Below are 17,982 nucleotides of genomic sequence, written 5' to 3'. Positions count from 1 at the left end.
ATTTTGGACCTGAGTAAATAGTTCCATCATCAGAGGGAGCAAGATTGCTTTGAAGTTTTTATAGAATTCTAGGGGAATTGCATCAGGACCGGAGGCCTTCCCCGTGGAGAGATCGCTCATTGCCATTTCGCATTCTGAGCTGTCAATATGTCCCTCCAAATTCAAGTAGTCTTCATCTGATAGTTTGCTAGTCCTAATAGAACTAAGAAACTCCAGCATCTCTACCTCTGTATACGAAGGTGTGGTGTTGTATAACTCCATGTAATACCTCTGAAACACTTCCCTAATCACATCCGCGTCTACTACTATTCGTCCTTGTTGATCCCTGATTTCTCTAATAACCCCAGCTGCTATTCTACAGCCAACAGGTGCCCAGACCTCTCTCCATATTCGTACCTTCAGAGCGTTTAGCCAAATATTTTTCTGCTATTCTCTTTTCCGTAGCCTCCTTTATTGCTGCTTTTACAATAGCGATCTGCTCCTGAATATTATTTATATCGTCCCCCCTTTCTATAGCTATAATCAGCTGCCTTTCTACAGCTCTAAGCTTCATGTGTGTGTCCTTCATTGTAGCATGGGTATTTTTTTGTTTCCTGAGGCTAAATCTTAATGTTTCCCCCGCACTCCTGCTTTTAAGGTGTCCAAGATCATTTCTAGCGAGGCGGTCCCCTGATTGATCTCCAGAATTTCAGTTATCCAGCTTCTCATATGGACACAGTATATAGGGTCCTTAAGAAGCCCTCTTTCAAAGGTCCACCTCCTAACCTTATGCTTGAGACCATCTAGATCTAATTCCAATACTAGTGGGTTATGATCTGACAAAAAACGCGGATACAATTCCATACTAGCATGCGCTAGCAACTCAGGAGATGTCAGAAAACAATCAAGGCGAGCCAACTTCGCATGAGGGGCCGAAAAATATGTATATCCAGGATCTGGTTCACATAGCTTTACCCAGGCATCCACCAACCCTAACTCCTTCTGCAGCCCAACAATTGTGTTATATACCCGAGGTTTACACCCCTGATATCCCTTAGATGTAGTGGCTAATAGATCCTGCAGTCCGTCCCAGGAGCCATTAAAATTGAAATCCCCGCAGAGGATATACGTTGGGGGGCCATCCTGCTAAGCCCACTACCAGGCAATCCATTATGGCAGGGTCATCTGTTACTGCCCCATATATAGAACATAGAGTGAAACATCCTTTTCCATAGTGACATTTTTCTATCGCCCATCTTCCATTCCTATCTGCCCTCTGTCTTACATATTTCAATCTATTGCTCCGATCCAATAATGCCAGTCTTAACGTCTTGTTCTGAACAGACCACCACTCTCATACCCAGTGAGCCTAGAATTCCACTATTATTATGTTCAACATGGGTCTCCTGTAAACAACAAACGTCTGTCCTAAGGATTTTTAAATCTTCTGCAATTTTATGCCTTTTTCGGGGATCATTTAATCCACAAATATTGATTGATGCCATTCGAAGCCTAGTCATTTCTTTTTTTACCCTCCAAATACTTCTCTATCTGCCTTCTTCTCTCTTTCTACTCCATTAATATTGCAAATCACATTATCCCTTCCTATCCCGCTTTTTTCTTTCACTCCACCCGTTTGTGCCCATCTTCCATCCCCCTCCCTGAGCCCCTCCCACCCACCCCACTCCCTCCCCACATGGTCTGGTTGGAATCTCCCACTCCCAACCAGCCACCCCCCACCCTGTTGAGCAATCAGACCACTATTGGCCTGAATGTTGGTGTTGTGTAGATGTGTGCCGCCCGCCTCGAACTGCCACATTAATTTCACATTTCCGCCCCTAGGATTATGTTACCAAGAGATTCCCCCCTAAAAAAAAAAAGAATTTTTAACATCATTAAGCCCCATTAATTATTCTTTTGCCTGAACCTCTGATGTGAACACTCTTCCTTTCCCATTCAGCGAGCGAGGGCCAATAGACAGGCCTCGCCTCCCTTGTCCTGAAATGGTTTCATCAACTGTCGAAGCCGCCATCTTCGCTCCACAGTTGTATGACAAAAATCTGGCAGAGTAAAAAAAGTTATCCCTTCCACGCTGCGTGGGGCATTTGGACGAGCTTCATCAAATATGGCCTGCCGTAGCAAGTAATTTAAAAAAAAGACTAATATGGCTCTAGGATATTTGGGTTCTGCTAAGTGCCCTCCCTCTTGTCGGGTTACCGGGAACCTATGAACATGCTGAACCTCAGTTTCCCAGTCCCAAATGACGAGCTCCAGAAAGGCCCCCCTGTAAGAGCTTAATCATATAAGCCCGAATATCGCTCCCTTCCACCCCTTCATTAATACCCAAGAAGCACAAGTTATTTCTTCTCTGCCGAATCTCGTGGTCTTCTAACTTCCACATTATATCAGTCAGTTGTCCATATTGTGTGACACACTGTTCTCTTTGGGCCTCCACATCCGCTTCGACCACCGCTGTCCTTTCCTCTATTGTATTTAGCTTGGCTTCAATTTCAGTACATGATTTTGCAACTTTGCGAACTGTTCAATGCAGATGCTTTGTAGCAACCCTTGTGCGGTGATTTTATATCCTAGTCTCTGTTTGGAGTTCCTTGATTGAATTATATATCGATTGCAGCATCCCTGACTTGACACTAGCAGTACCTGTGCTGCTTGCCGGGCCAAGCATATTGTTCATATTGTTGTTAACCATCTGCTGACCATTTGCAGTGGGTATATCTGTTAGTCTGATACCTGAATAATCCCATTAAAGTGTCTTACTGCCACTAAATGTAGAAAGTTCAGTGCCCTCACTAGGGCCAGATCGTACTTTTGTGCACTTGCGATGTCGCCACTGCTGCTGCACTGTAGGCTCGTTGCTTGATGATATGTTTCCCGTCTCGGAGGATATACTGCTGCCGGGATTCGCTTAGATTATGTTCACTACTGATGAGATCAGATTCCCCTGTTAAAGAATAAAATTTATCTCCGCTGTCTTTAGCCCAGTCCAGGGGATTTAAGCTCTTTTCAGTTTCCTTAACCGTCAATTTTGGCGACACGTATTGCAAGACTTCAGTACTCAGTGTAGCGGTTGTATCATCCATGTCACCGACCACCTCTCTCCCGGCTGGGATCTTAGACCACTATACTTGATGTCCATTTTTACTAATAGGGTATCCGCTCCTCTTCTTTTTTGTCACCACACTACTGTCCAAGATACCTAGTGGGTCATTGTCGCCTTGTGAAGCCTTTATGAGAGGTTCATTAGTTTTGATGGGAACCCTCTCCCTGATGGTTCCCGAAGGTACTGCTTCTATTACAGATTGACTGTTTGCTGGAGGGGGCACTGTATGTTCAGTGTAAATTTCTTGTACTCCTACAGCAAGAACGGAGGTGATTGTAGGCTGAATTGTATCTTTCCCCCTAGCGTCCAAAGAGAGATTGATACCGTCATCATTCTTGACATCCCTACTGACACCAATTGTATTTTTCCCACTTGATTTCGCCGTTATCGTGATAAGGCGCCTGACTACTTCAGCTGGATCTCCTTTATCCTTCCCTGCACACGTTGTCTTGGTTCCCTCAGCTTTATCGCCTGAGTTCCGGGCAGTTTTTGGTGCCATGTTTATTTTCAAGGTGCTAGGAAGTGTTTTCACCAACTCGGCTAATCCTGTAAATGCTGTTATCATGTTCTGTATCACCCTCTTCAAAACACACCTCACGGTGTGACGAGGCATGCAAGGATGACCAGCTATACCCAGCTGAGTGGAAAGTAGCATTAGAACTCCCCCACCGCCATTACCAGAGTACTTGTTTTAATGTAAACATTAGTCTTGAAGCAAGCATGCTCTACCTTGAAAACTCGCCTGCGACTGCTTAAAATAACAAGCTGATGAAACTGTAGCGGAAGAATGCAATGTCCGGCTGTACCCAGTCACAGCCCACTTGGTAATCACTTTAACATTTTAGTGTGCTCTTAAATGATATCAATTCAAGTGACTAGCTTATTATTATGTTTCTTAAGAAATGTCAGTTAGAGAGCCTGGTGCCTTTTATTGGTTCCTACAAATCCAGTCTGCCCCCCCTTCCTCCCCTCCTCTTACTTGCTTTTTATTTTGTAGAAAACCAGGGAGGCCGTCGTTAATTATAGCGCTAGCACTCTAGTTGAAGAGGGAGAGGGCGTGCTTGATTGATCCCACGATGCAGCGACAGCCGAGACCCACACTGCTTCCCTTATCTGTTTCAAAACCGTCGGATTCGGCAGGGCCAACGCTGACAAGCTCCGCCAATTTCTTCAGTCGGAGTAGGTCCATCTCAGGGAAGAAAGCCGGGGGCACGATCCATGGGGAGCGGCTTCTCCTTAGCCGCTCCACGCTCTGCACTCTGCCGGCGTCCAAGGTGGGCGAAGCAAGGCGGCCTTCAGCTACATGACATCCATCTTGCTCCCCCAAAAATTAATTCCAGGCCTATTGCATCCAATTGTGTTCTATAGTGTTTGCACTATTTTTCTAACTGTTTAATTACCTGATTTTGGTCTGTGTGTATATTTTGTGTATTTTACTTACCTCGCAAGGGAGTATATACTCTGAGATACTTTTGCCATATTGTCACTAAAATAAAGTACTTTTATTTTTAGTAATTCTAAGTATTGTGTTTCTTATGATATAGTGCTATATGATATAAGTGGTATAGTAGGAGCTTTGCATTTCTCCTAGTTCAGCCTAAGCTGCTCTGCTATAGCTACCGCTATCAGCCTAAGCTGCTAGAACACTTCTAATCTACTAATACGGGATAACTGGACCTGGCACAGGGTGTAAGTACCACTAGGTACCCACTATAAGCCAGGCCAGCCTCCTACATTGGTGGTGCAGCGGTGGGATAAGTACTTGTAACTGCTTTACCACTTTGTCATTGGTGCTTTTCATAAGAAAAACATATACCAAATACTTCAGAATATACACAGTAACCTAAACAGTTTAAACTTTCCTTCTCTAAAAAGTTTCTGAAAAGTTTTCAAAAGTTAGAAAAAGTTTTTTCTCTGTTCTTTAAAAAAAAGTTCTAAAAATGTTTATCCCTCTGTCCTAAACCTTTTCTGCCATGTCTGCAGTAGAGCTTACTCCCACAGTTGTCCAGGCAACATATGGGAAACTAAACTTTAAAAGTTTAAGGGGTCTCTGCATTGAAAGAGGTTTAGCAATTGGTAAGAATCCTACAAAAGATCTTCTCCTTAGCCTTCTCCTAGAAAGTGACCAGAACCAGTCTGGCCCATCCCAGGATCAGGAGGTAGAGGAGGGGGATGCCTAGCCAGACTCAGAGGAGTCCCCTGAGGAGGCTGGGGAGGGTTCGTCCAAGGACCTGTCAGCTAACAGGCCACCTAGTGACACTGGTAGTGGGAGGGGGTCACACACTAGTAGGGCACCTTTCACTCCTAAAGGCCAGGTTACTAGGGCCCAGCCAGTTAGGGACAGGTATCTCTGCCAATACCCACATTACCTCTGTATCTCACAATTCCCAAGCCTCCCACCCTGAGGATAACTTCATGGAAAGGGAACTCAGAAAGTTGAGGTTGGAAGAGGCCAGACTGAAGCTTAAACACCAGCAGCTGGCCTTAAACAGGGAATCTCTGGATGTAGCGAGGGAAAGGCAGAGATTGGGGTAAATTCCTCATGTTGGCAGGAGCAGTGTTTTTGATAGCAATCCTGTTAGAGAGCAAGATTCCAGAAACCTGCATAAGATAGTCCCCCCTTACAAGGAGGGGGATGACATTAACAAGTGGTTTGCTGCACTTGAGAGGGCCTATGTGGTACAGTTGGTCCCTCAAAGGCGGTGGGCTGCTATCTTGTGGCTATCTTTCACTGGTAAAGGGATAGGCTCCTTATTGTCAGAGAAAGTGATGCTAACAATTACAAAGTTTTGAAGGATGCACTCTTGGATGGATTTGGCTTAACCACTGAACAATACAGGATTAAGTTCAGAGACACCAGAAAAGAGTCCTCTCAAGACTAGACAGACGTTGTAGACTGTTCAGTGAAGGCCTTGGAGGGTTGGTTACATGGCAGTAAGATGACTGACTATGAAAGCCTGTATAATCTAATCCTGAGAGAGCATATTTTGAACAATTGTGTGTCTGATATGTTGCACCAATACTTGGTAGACTCAGATCTGACCTCTCCCCAAGAATTGGGAAAGAAGGAAGACAAATGGGTCAGAACAAGAGTGAACAGAAAAGTTCATACAGAGGGTGACAAGGATGGCAAGAAGAAGGATGGTAAGTCTTCTGACCAGGGTGGGGACAAAGATAAAAAACATTCTGAGGCTTCATCAGGCCCACAAAAATCCTCTGGGGGTGGTGGGTCCAAATCCTCTTCTCACAATCAGAAAAAGCAATGGTGTTATTTATGTAAAGTAAAAGGCCATTGGGCAAGTGATTCCACTTGTCCAAAGAAAAACACCAAGGCTCCCACTACCACACAGTGGTGATGGGAAGTCTACTACAAATAGCCAATCCAAGGGTGTAGCTGGGCTCACTATTGGCAGTGTAGTTGGGGTTAGTCTCATTAGGGAGACCACAGAGGCTGTTTTAGTCTCTGATGGTTGCATTTGATTTTGCAACGTTGGTTGCTTCTCCCCTTAATATGGGTAAGTACAAGCAACTTCCCCTAATTAATAGTGTTGAGGTTGAGCCCTACAGGGACACAGGAGCCAGTGTAACTATGGTTATAGAGAACCTGGTTCACCCTGATCAACACCTATTTGGTTAGCAGTACCAAGTGACTGACGCTCACACTAACACACTTAGCCACCCCATGGCTGTTGTGAATCTCAACTGGTGGGGGGGTGGGGTGGTTACTGGTCAAAATAAAGTTGTGGTAGCCACTGAATTACCTGTATATTGCTTACTAGGCAATGATTTGGAGACATCAGCTTGGTCTGAAGTGGAGTTGGAGGCTCATGCAGCAATGATGGGCATTCCTGGGCATATTTTTGCTTTGACAAGGGCTCAGGCCAAAAAGCAAAAAGGACAGGAAAGCTTGGATCCTGGAACAATGGACCAAATTATCCCAAAAGCTAGGGGTAGAAAGGGTAAATCCCTGCCCACTATACCTCCCCTCCCTTTTAAGGAAGAGGAATCCTCTCCCTGAAGCAGAACCTACACCAGATGAGCTGGCAGCAGACACTGCTGAGCTTTTGGGTGCAGGGGGGCCTGCTAGGGAAGAACTGAGTGTGGCACAGCAAACCTGTCCCGCAAGCTGTCAAACAGCAGAATGGGGATGTCAGTGATAGCCATAAGGTGTATTGGGAAGACAACCTCCTCTATACTGAATCAAGGGACCCTAAACCTGGAGCTGCCAGGAGATTGGTCATCCCTTTGCAATATAGGGAGTTTCTTCTTACCTTGGCACATGACATTCCTTTGGCTGGGCATTTGGGCCAGAGTAAAACTATGGACAGGCTTGTTCCCCTGCTTCACTGGCCTTCATATGTCAGAACAATATGTCAGGACACTAAAGAGTTTTGACGCTCTTGTGTGACCTGCCAAGCCAGTGGCGAGACTGGTAGCACAACAAAGGCCCCCTTAATTCCACTTCCTGTGGTTGGGGTGCCCTTTGAAAGGGTAGGGGTTGACATAGTTGGCCATCTTGACCCTCCAACCGCTTCAGGCAATAGGTTTATCCTGGTGGTAGTAGACCATGCCACTAGGCATCCTGATCAATACCTTTAAGGACCACTACAGCTACTGCAGTGGCAAAGGCCCTCCTAGGAATCTTTTCCAGGGTGGGTTTCCCTAAGGAGGTGGTGTCAGACAGAGGTAGCAACTTCATGTCTGCATACCTCAAAGCAATGTGGAAGGAGTGTGGTGTGACATACAAGTTCACTACTCCTTATCATCCACAAACAAATGGTCTGGTTGAGAGGTTTAATAAAACTCTCAAAGGTGTGATAATGGACTCCCTGAAAAACTCAGAAGGAGATGGGATGTCCCCAAAAAAGAGTGGCTTTAACCCCTTTGAACTCCTCTATGGGCACCCTGTGAGAGGTCCCCTTGCACTTGTTAAGGAGGGTTGGGAACAACCTTTAAAAGCTCCTAAACAGGACATTGTGGACTATGTACTTGGCCTAAGATCTAGAATGGCTGAGTACATGAAAAAGGCCAATAAAAATCATCAGGCCAGCCAGGAGCTGCAAAAGCAATGGCATGACCAGAAGGCTGTTCTGACCCAGTACCACCCAGGACAGCCGGTGTGGGTATTGGAGCCTGTGCCCCAAGAGCACTCCAGGACAAATGGAGTGGACCTCATCTCATTGTTGAGAAAAAAGGTGAGGTTACCTTCCTGGTAGACCTGGGCACTGCCAGGAGCCCCCTTAGGGTGCTCCATGTCAACCGCCTAAAACCTTATGAAAGGTCTGATCTCACCCTGGTCATGGCAACTGATGAGGGACAGGAAGAAGAGACTGACCCTCTCCCTGATCTCTTCTCCACCACTGAAGGTGATGGCTTAGTGGAGGTAGTGGTATTGGCAGATTGCCTTACTGCTGAGCAGTAGGACAACTGCGTGAATCTCTTAAGTCAGTTTTCTGAACTCTTCTCACTGATACCAGGTACGACTACCTGGTGTGAGCACACAATCAATACTGGACACAATTTACCTGTCAAAAGTAAGATTTATAGGCAGCCTGACCATGTCAGGGACTGCATTAAACAAGAGGTTCAGAAAATGTTAGACTTAGGAGTGATTGAGCCTTCAGAAAGCCCATGGGCTAGCCCAGTTGTGCTTGTCCCAAAAACTCACACTAAAGATGGTAAAAGAGAGATGAGGTTTTGTGTTGACTATAGGGGACTCAACCAAGTAACCAAGACAGATGCTCACCCTATACCCATGCCTCATACAGATGAGCTAGTAGATACACTGGCTTCTGCCAAGTATCTAAGCACTTTTGATTTAACTGCAGGGTATTGGCAGATTAAATTATCAGAAGATGCCAAACCCAAAACTGCATTTTCAACCATTGGAGGGCACTATCAATTCACTGTGATGCCCTTTGGTCCGAAGAATGCACCTGCCACTTTTCAAAGGTTGGTGAACACAGTCATGCAAGGGTTGGAAGCTTTTAGTGCAGCATATCTAGATGATATAGCTGTCTTTAGCTCCACTTGGGATGATCACCTGGTCCACCTGTAGGTGGGGAACAGATTGCACCACTGGAGGGGAAGATCCAAACCATTATGGAATGGACTCCCCCCACAACTCAAACCCAGGTGAGATCCTTCTTAGGCCTCACAGGGTACTATAGGAGGTTTATTAAGAATGATGGCTCCATTGCAGCCCCTCTTAATGATCTCACTAGTAAGAAGATGCTTAAAAAGGTATTGTAGACAGCTAGCTGTCAAAAAGCTTTTGATGAGCTCAAACAGGCCATGTGCTCTGCACCTGTCCTAAAACACCCTTGCTACTCCCAAAAGTTCATACTCCAGACTGATGCTTCTGAATTGGGGGTTGGGGCAGTGCTATCACAGCTTAATACTGAGGGCCAGGATCAACCCGTTGTTTTCATCAGCAGGAGGTTGACCCCTAGACAAAAGTGTTGGTCTGCCATAGAGAGGGAGGCCTTTGCTGTGGTCTGGGCACTGAAAAAGTTGAGACCATACCTGTTTGGTACTTACTTTGTTGTTCAGACAGACCGCAAACCTCTATTTTGGCTGAAACAAATGAAAGGTGAAAACCCTAAATTGTTGAGGTGGTCCATCTCCCTACAGGGAATGGACTATACAGTGGAACTTAGACCTGGGAGTATACACTCCAATGCAGATGGACTCTCCAGATATTTCCACTTAGACAATGAAGACTCATCTGGGCAAGGTTAGCCTTATTGTCCCTCGTTTGGGGGGAGGGGGGGATTTGTGTAGGAAAGTACCATCTTGCCTGGCATGTTACCCCCATTTTGACTTGTATGTATGTTTGTTTTTGCCTTTGTCACTGGGACCCCAGTGCTCATAAAGTGTGCCCCGTATGTGTTCCCTGTGTGGTGCCTATATGTATCACTGAGGCTCTGCTAACCAGAACCTCAGTGTTTATGCTCTCTCTGCTTTTAAAATTGTCACTGAAGGCTAGTGACTAATTTTACCAATTCTGATTGCCACACTGGAACACCCTTATAATTCCCTAGTATATGCTACCTAGGTATCCAGGGTATTGGGGTTCCAGGAGATCCCTATGGGCTGCAGCATTTCTTTTGCCACGCATAGGGAGCTCAGACAATTCTTACACAGGACTGCCACTGCAGCCTGAGTGAAATAACGTCCACGTTATTTCACAGCCATTTTTCACTGCACTGAAGTAACTTATAAGTCACCTATATGTCTAACCCTCACTTAGTGAAGGTTAGGTGCAAAGTTACTAAGTTTGAGGGAACCTTGGCACTAGCCAAGATGCCCCCACATCGTTCAGGGCAATTTCCCTGGACTTTGTGAGTGCGAAGACACCATTACACGTGTCAACTACATATAGGTCAATACCTATGTGTGGCGTCACAATAGTAACTCCGAACATGGCCATGTAACATATCTGGGATCATGGAATTTTCCCCCCAATACCATTCTGGTATTGGGGGGACAATCCCATGCATCCCCGGGGCTACAGCATGGACCCTGGGTACTGCCAAACTAGCTCTCTGGGGTTTTCCCTGCAGCTATTGCTGCTGCCAACCCTCAGACAGGTTTCTGTCCCCCTGGGGCCTGAGCAGCCCAGTCCCAGGAAGGCAGAACAAAGGATTTCCTCTGAGAGAGGGTGTCACACCCTCTCCCTTTGGAAATAGGTGTTAAGGGCCTGAAAGGAGTAGCCTCTCCTGGCCTCTGGAAATGCTCTGAAGGGCACAGATGGTGCCCTCCTTGAATAAGCCAGTCTACACCAATTCAGGGATCCCCACAGCCCTGCTCTGGCGCGAAACTGGACAAAGGAGAGGGGAGTGAACACTCCCCTGTCCAGCACCTCCCCAGGGGAGGTGCCCAGAGCTCCTCCAGTGTGTACCAGACCTCTGCCATCTTGAGTGCAGAGGTGTGAGGGCACAATGGAGACCTCTGAGTGGCAAGTTCCCGGCAGGTGATGTCAGAGACCCCTCCGGATAGGTGCTTACCTCTCTCTGTAGCCAATCCTCCTCTGAGGGCTATTAAGGGTCTATCCTGTGGGTTTCTCTTCAGATAACGAATGCAAGAGCTCACCAGAGTTCCTCTGCATCTCTCTCTTCGACGTCTGCAAAGGATCGACCTCTGACTTCTCCAGGATGCCTGCAAAATTGCAACAAAGTAGCCAGAAGACTACCAGCGACATTGTAGCGCCTACTCCTGCTGACTTTCTCTACTGTTTCCTGGTGGTGCATGCTCTGAGGGCCGTCTGCCTTCACCCTGCACTGGATGCCAAGAAGAAATCTCTTGTGGGTTGAAGGAGTCTTCCCCCTGCTACCACAGGCACTAAACTTCTGCTTCAGCAGTCCTCTGGGTCCCCTCTCATCTCGACGAGCGTGGTCCCTGGAACACAGGAGCTGGATGCATGTGACTCCCACAGTCCAGTGGTCCTTCTGTCCAAATTTGGTGGAGGTAAGTCCTTGCCTCCCCACGCCAGACAGTAATCCTGTGTACTGCGTGAACTGCAGCTTCTAGGGCTTCTGTGCACTCTTGCAAGGATTTCTTCATGCACAGCACCGCCCAGGTCCCCAGCACTCCGTCCTGCATTGCTCAACTGACTGAGTTGAACTCCGGCTTCGTGGGACCCTCTTTTGTGTTGCTGAGCCGTCTGCTGTGCTCAGATTTCTTCTGCATGGGCTCCCTGTATTGCTGGGTGCCACCTCTGTCTCCTCATCCAAGTGGTGACCTCCTGGTCCTTCCTGGTCCTTCCTGGGCCCTGGCAGCACCCTTTATCTTCAACCATGACTCTTTCAGCTAGCAAAGCTTGTTTGCAGTCTTTCTGTGCTTCCTCCAGCACGCCGTGGGACATCTTCTGATTAAAGGAGAAGTTCCTGGCACCTTCCGTTGTTGCAGAATCTTTGGCTTCTTCCACCGAAGGCAGCCCTTTTGCACCTTTATCCGGGGTTTAGTGGGCTCCTGCCCCCCTGGACACTTGCATGACTCTTGGATTTGGTCCCCTTCCTTTGCAGATCCTCAGGTCCAGGAATCCATCTTCAGTGCTTTGCAGTCAATTGTTGTCTTTGCAGAAACCCCTATCTCGACTGTTTTCTGGGGTAGTAGAGTAATGTTACTCTATGTCTTGGGGTGGGGTATCTTGGACACCCTTAGTCTTTTCTTACACTCCAAGCGACCCTGTACACACTACCCTAGGCCTGGAGTCTCTTAGTGGTTTGCATTCCACTTTCAGAGTATATGGTTTGTGTTGCCCCTAGGCCTATTGCATCCTTTTGTGTTCCATAGTGTTTGCACTATTTTACCAACTGTTTACTTACCTGATTTTGGTCTGTGTGTATATTTTGTGTATTTTACTTACCTCCTAAGGAAGTATATCCTCTGAGATACTTTTGGCATATTGTCAATAAAATAAAATACCTTTATTTTTAGTAATTCTGAGTATTGTGTTTCTTATGATATAGTGCTATGTGACATACGTGGTATAGTAGGAGCTTTGCATGTCTCCTAGTTCAGCCTAAGCTGCTCTGCTATAGCTACCTCTATCAGCTTAAGCTAATTTACTAATAAGGGATAACTGGACCTGGCACAGGTTGTAAGTAACACTAGGTACCCACTATAAGCCAGGCCAGCCTCCTACATGGCACAGAGCTGCAAAGCTGCCTCTGCCTGATTCCTCTAAGTGCTACAGGAGCTAGCAGGCACCTGCCAGCCTAGCAGAAAACTATTAATGGGTACAGCAGGGAGGTAGCCAGTGTGGCAACAACCTTTCCTATTGGAAGTTCGGTGGACAGTGAAAACCGGCCGCCGCACACCTAATCAGGCCCTAAGAGTCCGTTGTCACATGCCCCCTATGTTGTTATGGGTGGAGCACCATGATGGCCTATTAAGGTAAATCAAGCTCAAGAGGTTTTTGGAAAGTTTGATCAAGTGGAGAAACTGCGATTGATCTCAGGCTTCATAGCTTTACATTGGGCAATTTAGAAGCTAGACAAGAGTATCTTAATGCTCATCTGTCTGTTTTACATCAATGGTTGATGCTGTGACTTTATTTCTTAATTCTGGAAAGCAGAAGAGCTTCCATTTAAAACATCTGATTATATCACTGAATTTAGAGGCATTTATTAAAACTTCAATGTAAAACATTACTGCCTCATGGCCAGATGACAATGCCAATAGTAAACATTGAGAGGTCAGTCATTTGTCATGTGTGCCCTATATTCTTTTTGTTTGTGTAGCAACATTATGACCTACTCAATCAAACACAGTAGTTTTTTTTTTATAACGCACATACTTAGCTCACATATTTGAAGGTGTTCCGTTATGTGATAATAAGAAAAGGTTTGGCACTGTGAAACAGTCTTTGCCTAGGATCATATAATTTGGTCATGTGAAGAAGCTAAGAATGATCCATGTTTGGTAGTTTCATAATAGCCACTAGAAAGTTTTGTTTACCTCACCAGTTTTACAGCAAAGGCTAATACGTTGGCTTTAATTCTCAGTGCCTGGCTCAAAGCAGGAGTGGTGGTAGAAGGTACAATAAAGATCATCTAGCACAAGTGTGGCTGAAACAGTTAGTGGTTCGCCCACATCTATTTTTCACCACTGCAACCAGAAGCAGCAGGTAGTGTCACTGAATTGTTTGCCAAAGCCCACTCCCACCATGGCTTGCTCTGCTGTTTTTCAAACTTGTGTTATCTTTAGAATGCTCAGAAGCTCTTATGTGGTGTTCAGAGGCCTACAGTTGTAACAAAATACATTCTTTGATATTAGCTCAATCCAGTGCATACTTTGTATCTTAATAATTGCTGGGCACAATATTTTACTCAGAAGTCCACAACCAGAGCTAAGAAAGTTTGGGGTGCCAAATAACAAAACCCATTTACATTTCTTTTCAACCCTGCTTTCTCCCTTTGTCACTGTTATTCCATCTTCCTCTGCATCCTTCTTTCCCCCTACAGTGTTGTTGATTTTCTTGCCCTCACTTAAAATCTGTTGAGGCAAAATAAGTACCAATCCCCAAAAATTGTGCCGGGGGGCCCAACCTACAATCACTGTCTCAGAGTGAGCACTGACTAGATCCTGTCTGTGTACTAGGTGAGGGAGGAGTTGCACAAGTATGGTGAGTTTGCCTGTCACAATCTTGTTACTGACTTTCCCAGTAGGGCTTAGACAACATTTATTTCTTCTAGTTGTATGATCACCAGGCTTCTAAAACTAGGACAGGCAGTATGTGGTAGCATAGGAATAGAACTATGAGTCATTGAGAGCACAGGCACTATGCTGTTACACATCTCCAGGGACATTACTATTGATTTTCTTGTAATGGAATGCTAAAAAAATAAATTAACCTTGTTTGTGGAAATCTGCTGAGCCTGGAATAGTATAATGCCTGAGCTGGCTTTCTGTGTGCTTATATTTAGCCATTTTCACCAGCGATCTAACACTCTGTAAACATACCATGAAACAAAACATCAATGCAATAGGATACCTTGAAAGTCAAAGGCACAAATGTTTGACAGGCTCAGTTTTCACCCCTGTTACCCCTTTTTTGCAGCAATGGTTACAAAAGGCAGCAGTTCTACTCATATGTGACTAGGCACTCAACACCAGTTTTTGTCTTTTCATTCTGTGACTTTGAGCCCTCATTTTACAATATGATCAGCAAGACTAAAAGTACCAGAATGCCAAGACAAGAACTAGACTAGAGCAGCTAGTCACACAAACACCTAGGAAAATTGCTAGGGCTGCAGTAGATGGATACCTGTCCTCTTACCTTGCTGAGTATGACTTAAGGTCTGATAGATGAGTGAGACACATACATTTTGTGCTCTTCAGACCTCACCAAACCATTTAGTGAAGAATGTCAGGACACAAGGACAAATGGAATTAACTCCTTCTGTGCTGGGGGCGTAATGGTTACGTCCTCCGGCACAGTGCTCATGTACCGAGGACGTAACCATTATGTCCTCGGCACTGAGCACAGAGGGAGGCTAAAAAGGCAGGCATGGAAGGGGAAGCCCTTACCCTTCCCCTTCCACCCCCACCCCCCCTGACCCCACCCAGTGACATCTGATGACATCATCGCGCATTTGCGCGCTAACCTCATTAGAGGCTACTTCCCCATTGCATCCGAAGAGCATTTCTCTTCCAATCATGTGATGGGGTCCTGAGAGGCTTCAAAAGGAAGGAAAGGAATTTCCTTCCCTTTGAAGTCTCTCAAAGCATTTCAAAAGCCGGATTGTATAGCGTTCTGGCTTTTGAAATGCCCACTAGACACCAGGGATGTTTTGTAAAAATGAAACTGGCACAAGAGGAGCAACCCCTTGGGCAAGGGTCTCTCCCCAGGGGGGCAATATTTCTCAAGGCCTTTTCTGCCCCCCATTGGCAGATCGGCCTATTGTTGTTAGGACGATCTGCCCCCAGGGGGGCCAGAATCCACTAGGCGCCAGGGATCATTTTTTTTTGTGTATTTTTTTTTTTTTTTAGTTGAGGAGCGAAACCTTAGGCAAGAGTCGCTCTCTAGGGGGCAAATTATATTTAGGCTATTTCTGCCCCCCTTGGGGGCAAATCGGCCTATTTTTATGAGGCCAGTCTGCCCCCACGGGGGGCAGAAACCACTAGACACCAGGGAGTTTTGTTTTTTTTTTACGGCAAATCCACGGAAGGGGAGCGACCCATTAGGCAAGGGGGCAAATTTATTTTAGGCCATTTTTGCCCCCCCTGGGGGCAGATCAGCCTATTGTTGTTAGGCCGATCTGCCCCTGGGGGGGGCAGAATCCACTAGGCGCCAGGGATAATTTTTTGTGTGTTTTTTTCTGGTTTTTTTTGGAGCTCCCTAGTGGGCAAGTTACACTTAGGCCATTCAGTCTATTTTTATGAGGCCAGTCTGCCCACAAGGGGGGCAGAAACCACTAGACACCAGGGAGTTTTTTTTTTTTTTTTTTACGACAAATTCACGGAAGGGCACTGACCCCTTAGGCAAGGGTTGCTCCGGGGGGGGGGGGGCAAATTTATTTTAGGCCATTTCTACCCACCCTGGGCAGAAACCTCTAGGCGCAAGGGATATATGTATTTTTTTGTTGTTTTTTTTGTTGTTGGTTTTTTAGAGATGGGGACAAGGGTCGCTCCCCTGGGGGGCAAATTGTATTTAGACCAGATCGGCCAATTTTTGTTAGATCAATCTGCCCCCAAGGTGGGCAGAAACCACTAGGCACAGGGGATTTTTTTTGGAGCCAATTTCAAGCCAGGGGAGCGAACACTCAGGCAAAGGTCGCTCCCCAAAGGAGGGGGGGGCAAATTTATTTTAGGCCATTTCTGCCCTCACGGGGGCAGATCGGCCTATTGTTATTAGGCCGATCTTCCCCCAGGGTTGGCAGAAGCCTGTAGGCACCAGGGATAAAAAATGTTTTTTTTGTTTGTTTTGTTTTTTAGAGGTGGGGAGCGACCCCTTAGGCAAGGGTCACTCCCCTGGGGGGCAAATTGTATTTAGACCATTTCTGCCCCCCTTGGGGGCAAATCGGCTGATTTTTGTTAGGCCAATCTGCCTCCAAGGGGGGCAGAAACCACTTAGGCACCAGGGATTGGTGTGTGTGTATGTGTGTGTTTTCTTTAGGGGGCAGCCCCTTGGGTAAGGGTCATTCCCCATGGGGGCACATTACTGTTAGCCATATCTGCCCCCCTTGGGGGCCGATGGGCCTATCTTTGGATGGCCCATCTGCCCCAAAGGGGGGCAGAAAGCCCACCAGAGACCAGGGAAGTTGTTTTCTCCAAAATAAGAGGGTGGGAGTATGGCCATACCCCCACCCCAAATAAATGGGGCCAAAGTTGTTCTGCCCACCAGTGGGCAGATGGGGCAATTACCCTGATCCACACCCAGAGGGGGGGCAGAAAGACTACTAGATGGAAGGGAATTAAAATATATATATATATATATATATATATATATATATATATATATTGGGGTGGTGGATACCAACCAGTATGGGCCTGGTTATGTCTCCACCCCAACTGAAGGGGGTAACAGTCTTTCAGCTCTCCCTGCACCCTAAAACATCTTATCCCACAGCAAGCAAGAAGATGTTTGATTACTTTGGGTTTTGGTTTTACATTTGGGCCATGAGAGCTTGGCTAACTCTCAAAATTGTCCCACTTGGAATGGTGAGGGCTGCACTTTATGGACTTTGGGACGCTGCCATGTAGAAAAATCCACAAGACCTAGACACATCTGAAAACTTAACATCTAGGTGATTCCAGGGTGGTGTGTTTCACATGCACCCCACACCATTTTTGTATCCACAATACCCTGCAAACCTCCAACTTTGCTGGAAATCACATATTTTTCCCATGTTTTTGTAATGGAACCTTCCGGAATCTGCTGGAATCCACAAAATTCCTACCACCCAGCATTGTCTTATCTATACCGATAGAAATTCTGCTGCACTTGTAAGCCTAAAAATGTTTTTTTGCAAACTGCCCTTTTGGACCCCCTTTGGTTCCCCCTCAATATCGACATGTTTTTGGCTCTTCCCTTTCACAAGCACTTGGCCCACCTACACAAATGAGGTATCCTTTTTACCGGGAGACTGAGGAGAATATTGGGTGGGATGAAATTTGTCCCAGTGCGGTGATCCTGCACCGATATGTGGGAAAAATCTGATTTTTTAGCTAAATTTGAGGTTTGCTGAGGGTTCTGGGTAAGAAAACATTGGGGGATCCACGCAAGTCACACCTCACTGGACTCCCTCTGGTGTTTAGTTTTCAGAAATGTCTGGGTTTGGTAGGTTTCCCTAGAAGGCTGCTGAGCCCAGGACCAAAAACGCAAGTGCCCAACGCAAAAACAGGTAGTTTTGTATTTGATCATTTTGATGTGT

At 46.1% G+C, this 17,982-nt stretch overlaps 1 protein-coding gene across 1 annotated transcript in view; it reads left to right on the top strand.

The window, feature by feature from the left end:
- LOC138301918 (lectin-like) overlaps positions 1–17,982 on the top strand; it is a 314,703-nt gene that overhangs the window by 289,638 nt on the left and 7,083 nt on the right. The gene's annotated exons all lie outside the window — the stretch shown is intronic.

This window comes from Pleurodeles waltl, chromosome 6, assembly GCF_031143425.1.
Source record: "Pleurodeles waltl isolate 20211129_DDA chromosome 6, aPleWal1.hap1.20221129, whole genome shotgun sequence".
Classification (NCBI taxonomy): Eukaryota; Metazoa; Chordata; class Amphibia; order Caudata; family Salamandridae; genus Pleurodeles; species Pleurodeles waltl.
Note: the sequence above shows the minus strand (reverse complement) of the source record. Positions and strands in the feature narration are given on the sequence as shown.